General features: G+C 43.1%; 1 pseudogene; it reads right to left on the reverse strand.

Moving 5' to 3' along the window:
• Positions 1 to 1,469: 1,469 nt before the first annotated feature.
• On the reverse strand, positions 1,470 to 1,550 carry LOC134364873 (U2 spliceosomal RNA; annotated as a pseudogene).
• Between the last annotated feature and the right edge of the window lie 7,790 nt (positions 1,551 to 9,340).

The following is a 9,340-nucleotide window of genomic DNA, read 5'->3' on the forward strand; positions in this document are numbered from 1 at the left end:
TCTGTTGCTTATTACAGAAATACCCGAAACTGGGTGATTTGTAAAGAAACAATATTGATTGCTTACAGTTTCAGAGGCTGGGAAGTCCAAGTCCAGAGAAAACATCTGGGGACAGCCTTGTGGGCAGGTAGTGACTCTTCACAGCACAGCAGGGTGTCACGTGGCAGATGGCAAAAGCAGAGAGAGCAAACACCTCACTCTCTTTTTTTAAAGCCCTCAGAACCACGCCCATGACCACCATTAAACGATCAATGGATTAATCCATTTACTTGGGCATGGTCCTCCCAATCTAATCACCTCTTCAAGGCTGCACCTTTCAGTTAGCATAATAGGATTTCTCACCCTCTTAACACTGTCACAGTGGGGATTAAGTGTTGGGGGCCATTCAATCCCCAGCACTATCCAAGCAGACAGAAGTTTCAGGAAGAGGGTTCTAGCTCATGTCACTGGACTGGGACCAAAACAGCCCAAGAACCGCTTGCAGTGATAAGTAAGGAGCTTGAGGTGAATGCTTCATTTCCAGATCTGGGTCTATGCGGGGGCTTGTGATTATTTGGATTAGTTGTGTTACTTGCTTTGGTTAATGGAACTTTAGCTGAGATGATGTGAGAAAAGTCTTGAAATGTACTTGTGTAGGGTATCTTGCCATCTGTGTTGCAGTCATCATCATGAGAAGAACATGCCCCAGGGAGCCTGCTGGTCCATGTGAGAGACAATGGACCCTGGAGCCTAGTCGAGCTGAGCTCAGCCTAAATGGACCGATCCCCAGCTACTTTGCAAACATGTTAGCAAGAGACAGTTTATTGTTGTGAGCCACTGAGTTTTGGGGTAGTTTGTTACAGCTCATTACATTGTAGCTAACTTATACAGGGCCATTGAAAGGAGAACAGATAGATGCAGATTCTTAGTGTGCTGTGGATAATGCTTGCAAAAGCACTCAGCTTAGGATAATCACGTAGCAAGCACCCAGGAACTGTGAGAGAAACTGAACTCAACAGAGCGATTTGTAGTTCACGCATTTTAAAGAATAGAGCCAATCACATTACACGTTCTGAATGTCTGGCCTGATCGTTGATATCTTCCTCTTAATTGACAGCAACTTTTCTATCCTTTTTGTACCCTTTTTCAATGACTTCTTTACCATCTCTTCCTCAGTCAGTGTGTTGGCAACTATCTGTGACTCAATCCTGGGCTGAACTACATACCCACCACCTAGATCCTACAATTAATGTCTTGCTGTATTTGTTTTCTTACATGTCTGTCTATCTACCCATCCTTCTATCCATCCATCAAGCCATCTTATTTTCTGATGTATTTAAAGTAAGTCACAGGCATCAGTACACTTCATCCCTATGTTGAATTCTGACGAATGCACGTATTCATAATTCCTGAAATTTTTCTCAGGCCCCTTCCCACTCAATACTACTCCTATACCCCAAGGTAAACACTATTCTGATTTTTTTTCCACCATAGATTAGTTTTGCCTGTTTTTGAAATTAATATAAGAACAGACACTACACTTGATCTTAGCCTGAAGGCTGAGAAGCGATTGTTTTCAAACTTAATATAAACTGAATTATATGCTATGTAGTCTTTTGTATCCTTCTTATTCCACTTAGCATAAAATTTCTGAGATTCACCCATGTTGTTGTGTAAGGGTCCTCATTTTTAAGTGAATAATTAGACAAGATCTTTGGAGGTTGCTCTTTACCTTAAAATTGTGGGCTTCTATGATGTGCATACAGGTACAGTAACCACCTTTAAATAATACACTTGAACCAAATAGCCTCTGAATCAGGCATCTCTCCTGCTTGTCTGTTAAAGATCTTGTCCTTTGATTTTCATGTTCTTCCCCCACTCCACCCCCACCCCGCTACCTGCCTTGTTTAGGGTTGATGAATCTTTCAAAACTGCAGAAGGACTTTATCGCTATTTGTCTCATAGGCACAGTGCTTTTGATCTACTGAGTTCAGTAAGATGTAAGAGCTGACCAAGCTTTTAGGATTAATTGCATCTGACTTTTCCCCAAGGAGCCATTAGCAGTGTATCCTTTGCAGACCTCACAATCATTGTATCCAAACCGTGTGTTAGTGGAAGTGACTGAAAGACTTGGCAAGTTGTTCTCACTTTGCTGTGGTTGGGTGATCAGAGTCCATAGCAGTGCATGGGGAAAAAAAATGAAAGAAAACAAAAGTTGAAGTGACATATTCCTCAAGATCAACTAAATGCCAGTGCTCAGCCTATTCAACCACTTTATTTCCTATACTTAACTTGAGGTTTTAATTAGGCTGCTCCTAAAAATCAAAGCCCCACTTAGTGTGGTACTGGATCTTTGTACCGTGTCAATTTAGCTAAGCTGGAACTACGTTTCCCAGAATTCCTTTGCTCACGCACTTCCGGGATTGGCGCGGACCACGTGACCTTGCGCGGGCCTCTGTAGGCGGAAGTGACGCGCGCCGTCTTCTCTCCACATTGGAAAGGTCGGTGAGGAAATCCAGGGGCTGCTGCGGCTCACGGAATTGTCCTCGCTCTGCTGGCTCACGTTGTGGGCGTGGGGTTCCTGCTTAGTTTTTCGGACTTCTGGGCCAGGCTGCTTGCCCCCCTGACCTCAGGCCCCGCGCTCAGAAGCAGCAGCTGTTCATAAACTGTCTAACCCGCTCCCTCCCGCGAGTGTAGACGCTCAAATCCCTATAACACATCCCACATCTATAGCGTTCTTAATGCTGCCTCTCCGACTGAATCCCGAGTGGATGCACTCCGTGATGCACATGCCAGATGCCCAGCACAGAGGATGTGCAGCATTCCCTGCTGATTCCTCTCCCCTTTCCTCCCTAACACTCCAATTTGGATCCGGGATCCACACTTCTTCACCGCGGCCAGGAGATCAGGGAAAGCAGGCTGAGCCCAGCCTCAAAGGTGACTCTTGGTGAACCTAAGCCATTTCTGGTAAGGGGCATGAGACCCGATGAGATGGGGGAGACATCACTGAAGAATTTCTGGAAAGTAGACCCTCCCAATAAAGAGACAAGCGTGGGAGAAAAAGGCCCTTTTCTATGCTAATGGATATTGCCCTACAGTACTAACGCAATCTTGCCACCACGACACACCCTATGCCGTAGACGGAGCAATAGGAAGATGGAAGAAAGGGCTGGGGTCTTTGAAGACTCATTGAGCTCAAGGAACCAACCATGGAATAGTTTTATCACTTTCCTGGCTTTATCACTGAGAGTCCTGTGTCCTGGAAAACCCCTCAGGACTGAGCATACAGGATGGTTGGTAACTCTAGCCCTGACTCAGGATCTCTTTTATGTGAGATACTAATTCCCTTTACTGTTTAAGCCATTTCATTTGTGGCTGTGTTTGGTGTTTGTGGCTGAAAGCATCCTGAATGTTATGGGGCAGTAAAAGAAAATGGGCCTTTGTTTCTGACAGCAGTTATAAAATAAGTATTCTAAAAACTGTATTGATTAATGTCAATATCATTGGAAAAGTGCATTACTTACCTTAGAAAACTAATCTGTGTCAATTTTGTTTGTTTAAAATCAGTTTCGTTAATTTATGGGCAGGCGTACTTTATACATTTTACCTAATTAAAAGAAAAGTTACCAATTGAGTGTGAATATGATATATTCAAAGATAGATATAACTGTTCTATTTTAGGTATTTCTGTGTCTTTGGACCTTTTTTTAGCTTTGTTCTAGAGCAGGAATTCCCCTACATGAGCCAGATCCCGCCCAGTGATGCCTTTTAGGTGAAGAGGGAGGGGGCGATATCTGATTTGCATGTTTAAAAGTCTAAGTGAGTTATCGGGATTTTAAGACTATATTTGTGTATGAGCTCAATGTAGTTCAGTGATTTATCCAGAAGGGTTTCAGGGCTTGATCATGTCCTCCTGTGGGTGTGGTAGATTAACAGAACTATTGGTCCCAGCTCTTTACCCCTGCCCTTTGCCATGTAGCTTGGTAGCACCCTCCCGCTGGGACTCTGGGATTGCCCATGTGGTGTTCTTTGGCCAGTAGGTACAAGCAGACTCTTGAAAAGCACTGCGTAGTTGGGATTGTTTGCTCATGTCTCTGCCTTCACCATGACAATGTGCCTAGGTTAGCCTGTGAGAGAACAAGTGTCACATAGCCCAGGTACCCCTATTGCCACAGCTGATAGACAACTGCCAGACATGTGGATGAGCCCAGAGACCAGAAGAATCACCCAGCTGAACACAGCCTAAATTGCTTATTTACTACTCATGAGCTAAATAACTGCTTATTGTTTTAAGCCATTGAATTTGGGGGTGCTTTGTTAGGCAGCATTATTGTGGCAATTAATAAATAAGACATCTTCTAACCATTAGGGACATTTTAGGATGGACTATAAGAAGGAGTTAAATTTGTTGGCTTTACAGGCAATTATACCTTACACAATTTAACTTAGAAATTACCATGAATCACCTTCTTGGGCACACATATGTCTTATTTAGAGATAAATGGGTCAGTACCATTTTAATTATATATGTTTGTCTGTAGGCCTTTAGCTATGTCCAAAAATGGGGGTGCCCTCACATGAGCTAGATTCCACCAATGGAAGCTGGTCTCTGTTCCACATGTGTAATAGTCTCAAAGAAGTTATTGAATGTTTTAGGAATGGGTTTTTATATGAGTTTGGTGTAATTTAGTGATTATGAACTGGGATAGAATCCATCAGATGCCCATGTAGCTTCCTTACCATGGTTAAGACCATGTTGGGGTTGTTTCCTAGAATACTGATGGGAAATCTTATGTGACTAAATTTAAATTCATTGTAATTAAGTAAAATTAAGAATTCAATTCCTCAGTTGCACTAACCATGTATTCCATGCTCAGTGGCCACATGGCTAGTGGCTGCTGCTTTGGACAGCTTATGGAACATTTCATCATTTCAGAAAATATAGACCAGCTGCTAGTCTCAGTGCTTGTGTTCACATTTCTTATTTACAGAATCTTTTCTGTCTAAACTTCTAGTTTCGGCTGACCAGTTGATTCTGATAGTCCCAGACTCTATACCTCCTGGGAAAAATGAGTTTTTGTTTCCTAGGTTGTTACGTAAAACTCAAACTAGCCTGTTTTGACACCTACAACATTAAATGGTCTCTTAGTTTACAGCTCACAAGGCTAGTCATTAAAGTGGAGTCTTTATTTACTGAAGTTTAACCACAAAGGGAGTATCCATTCTGCCAGGGCAGAGTGAGACTGTGGGAAGGAGGGCAGGCAGCTGAGACAGCCCCCAGCTTGGGTTGTAAAAACCCCAAGAAAACCTGAGGGGGAAAAAGAAAAGAAAGAAAGGCACAAAAACAGAGTTTTGGGCAAAATTAGGAAATGCTCATGCTCCACTGGGAAAGGTTCCCCTGTATTTACCCTCCTGTCCCCCACCCCCCACACCTTGAGCTAGGATTTACTGGAGGGGAGGGCCTGTTTCTACTCTCTGGTTTCCTAGAGGAAGGATTTTCCTCCATAATAATTTTTATCCAAATCACCCCTGCCTCTCTTACCCCTTTACTCACTTGGATGGGCTGACTTTTCTGAGTGATGAATTTGGAAGTATAAACTGAGCTGCTCCATGTCCAGAACTTTCCCTGGGTGGGTTCTTTACTACCAGTGTCACATGCAGAGGCCTCCTGGGAGGGTGGCTGATAGGTGGATGGGTAACTCCACCTTGTATTGTGTTTAGTTGGCAGGCTCATTGGGCCCTAACATTAGGTCTTTTCCTTCAATGATGCTTTTATCGGTGATAAAGGCAAAATCTTGGTTTCCATCTGCCATTCCTTGTCTTATGTCTCAATTCCTTTAAAATTCAGGTGGGGAAGACAGATCTTATTTATCGGATGTTCCCACAGACCTCAAAGTCTTGGTAAAGTGTTTTCTGAGGCTGTCCTGTGCTTGACTTGAGCAGTTTAGATAAAAATAGAGGACAGGATGCAAAAAACTTAGAGGCAGGAAGCCCAGGGAATGTTCAGGAGGGGAGTGTGAAACCAGCTGGCCTGGAGCAAAAGGCTCCTGCAGCAACATGATGAGAGAAGAGTCCGGAGAGATGGGTAGGGATCACCACCTGGTGATTTTTCTTTTCTCCACCTCAAAATCATTCAACATCTTGCTTATCTTCCTTTGCTTGCTCTTTGTTGGACAGGAACGAGAATCCACCATGTCCCTTTGAGGCCACTGTCTTATCCCCTGTCACCTCCTTCAGGATCTCATTCCCTTTTGTATCCCATTTTATGAGAAGAGCTAACCTTACTGAGCATTTATCTGTGGCAGACGCTTTCTAGGGACTATCTCATTTTATCTTTACAGCAACAACCTATGACATGGGTAATGCTTTAGACATTTGTGGGTGGAGAAACAGAGGCACCAAGTGGACTGGCAGCTTACCCAAGGTGCCACTGCTGGGATTCCTGATCCAAACCCAGGCCAGAGCAAAGCTCTTGAGAACTACACTGTTGCTTCTTCCCATTTCCCTTGTGTTTTCCACTTCCTTTCTGCATGTAAACATGTTCACATGTCCCTTCTCCCAAGAAACTTGTTCTAACTGTCCTGTCCCCTCAAGTTCCCTCCTGTCTCTCTTCCCCCCTTTCATGCCATACCCCTTGAGGAGGCCACTTGGGCCACCTGCTCCCCACTTTCACCCCCCTCTGCTCCCGCGAGGTGCTGTTTTCAGCGATGGTTCTTTCTTGATTTCCACTTTTGCAGTCGTCTTGCAGCGTTTGAATGTTTTGACCATTCCTCTTTTTTCCATCCTTTTCTCCTCTTGGCCTTCTTAAACTCACACATTCAGGTTGCTCTCTCTGCTGATCATTCTCCCTTTTCTCACAGCCTCTTCCTCCCCTCCCACTTCCCCATCAATGTCTTACACAGGACATTCAATGCATCAGGGAGGCAAGTCCTGAGGGCACATTGCCCTTCCTCCCAGCTGGCCCTGATTCATATCCATTCCACACTGAGAGGCCAGGTGACCCTTCCCAGGCCACAGCTCAGATGGCCTTCGGTGGTTTCTAACTGTCCAGAGAACAAATCTGAACTGTTTAGTTTGTCATTCATGGTCGTAAGACTCAATAAAAACGTGTTGAATAAATGAATATAACCCAAATGTAGGTTTTCTTTTTATGCACCCCATGCTTCAAGCAAACATAAGTATTGCTGGTTTTCGTGTACATCCCAGGGCTTTGTTTTCTCAATGACTCTGCTCATGTGGGCTCGCCCATCTGGCATATCAGAGTCTACAGATCCTTAAAGGCTGAGTGCAAATGTCTCTTCCTCCAGGCAACGTTCCTGATTCATCTCTTTCTTCCCGAGCTCTCTTACAATGCGTGTCTTGTATCTGTTAATTATTGCTGCAAACAAATTACCCCTAAACTCATCAGCTTAAACAACAAACATTTATCATCTCACAATTTCCCTGGGTTATAAATTTGGGAGAGGCTTAGCTGGGTGGCTCTGTCTTAGGGTATCTATTGAGGTTGCAATTGAGATATTGGCCAGACTGTGGTCATCTGAAGGTTTGACTAGGCTGGAGCATCTTCTTAAACAATGGCTCCCTCCCATGGCTGTTGGCAGGAGGCCTCAGTTTCTCACCACATGGACCTCACAACAGGATTGCTTGTGTGTCCTTAAACATGGCAGTTGGTTCCACCCACAGTGAGTGGTTCAAGAGGGAGCAAGTAGGAAGCTATGATGCTTTTTGTGGAGTATATTAACATTTATAAAGCAAATGTATTTCACAGGGCCTAGTTTCCAAAGCACTGTAGGTTCAGGTTGAACCTAACTTTTAAAAATTACATATAGAAATGTTAACCTTGCAAAAGATGGGAAACTTTCCTCAGGCTAAAGTCTCTGTTGTGGATATAGAACTGTAACACAGCAAAATTGCTGGCTCAAGGACAGACAAGTTACTGGATTGTTATGTAAACATACTCAGGAAATTGCTGTAGGGAAAGAAAATGTTTGCTAAGAACAAGCTTTTGTTGGTGGATCGACTTAACCTTTTGCAAATTGCATTATGGAATGTCACTTTGTTATTTCACTGATGTTACCAGCTTCTGTTGTTAGACTATACTTAGCCATAACTCCACTTATGTTCCTTTTCTGTAACTTCCTGGTCTGGAGAATAAATACACAGAGAGAACCCCAGTTCGTGGTTAATTTCCCAAAGGAGGAATGCTTCTCTCTTGAGGGTTCCAGGAAGTTAACCCTTTCGGGGTGTCTCACTGCTCTTGGGAAATGGGCTTTGAGTAATCCTTTTTGCATCTGCATCACCCCGTGAGAAGCAAAGCAACACTTTTTATGTTCTAATCTTGGGTGTCATATACCCTCACTTTCCCCACACTCTAATTGTTAGAAATAAATCACTGAGTACACCCCACCCTTAAGGGAGGGAAATTATGCTCCACCTTTTGAAGGGAGAAGAATTTGTGAATGTATTTTAATACCACCATATCCTTCTCATGGCACTTAATAATAGTTTGCCTTATATCTTAGACATTTATGCATATGTTTTTCTCTCCTAGTAGGCTATAAGCTGCTTCATAGACATACTTGTTTTTCTTTGAGTATTCTTTTTTTATTGTGATGAAATATGCATAACATAAAATTTACCATTTTAACTATTTTAAGAGTACCATTTATTGGAGTTTCTTATACTCACATTATTGTGCAACCATCACCAACATCCATCTCCAGAACTTTATCTTCCCATACTGAAATTGTATACCCATTAAATAATAACTCCACATTTCCCCACTCCCCCCAGTCTCTGGCAACAACCATTCTACTTTCTGTTTCTATGAACTTTACTCGTGGTACCTCATATAAGTGGAATCATATGCTACTTCTCCTTTTGTAAATGGCTTATTTCACTTAGCACAATGTCTTCAAGGTCATCCATGTTGTAGCATGGATCAAAATTTCATTCCTTTTTAAAGCTGAATAATATTCCATTGTACATATAAACCACATTTTGTTTATTGAGTCATTTTGTTTGTTGATGAACACTTGGGTTGTTTCCACCTTTTGGCTATTGTGAAAAATGCTGCTACGAACACAGGTGTGCAAGTATGTGTTTAAGTCCCTGCTTGTGCGAGTCGCTGTATGTCTCTGGAAGTGGAATTGCTGGATTGTTACAGTAATTCTGTGTTTAATCTTTGGAGGAGTCGGCATGCTGTTTTCCACAGCGGCTGTACTGTTTTACGTTCTCCCCAGCATGGCACAGGGATTCCAGTTTCTGCACGTCCTCACCTGCACTTGTTTTCTGTGTTTGTGTGTGTTCTTGGCAGTGCCCAGCTTGTGCTTTCCACACAGCAGGTGTTCAGCAAATATCT

The sequence above is a fragment of the Cynocephalus volans genome, chromosome 1 (genome assembly GCF_027409185.1).
Source record: "Cynocephalus volans isolate mCynVol1 chromosome 1, mCynVol1.pri, whole genome shotgun sequence".
In the NCBI taxonomy this organism is placed as follows: domain Eukaryota; kingdom Metazoa; phylum Chordata; class Mammalia; order Dermoptera; family Cynocephalidae; genus Cynocephalus; species Cynocephalus volans.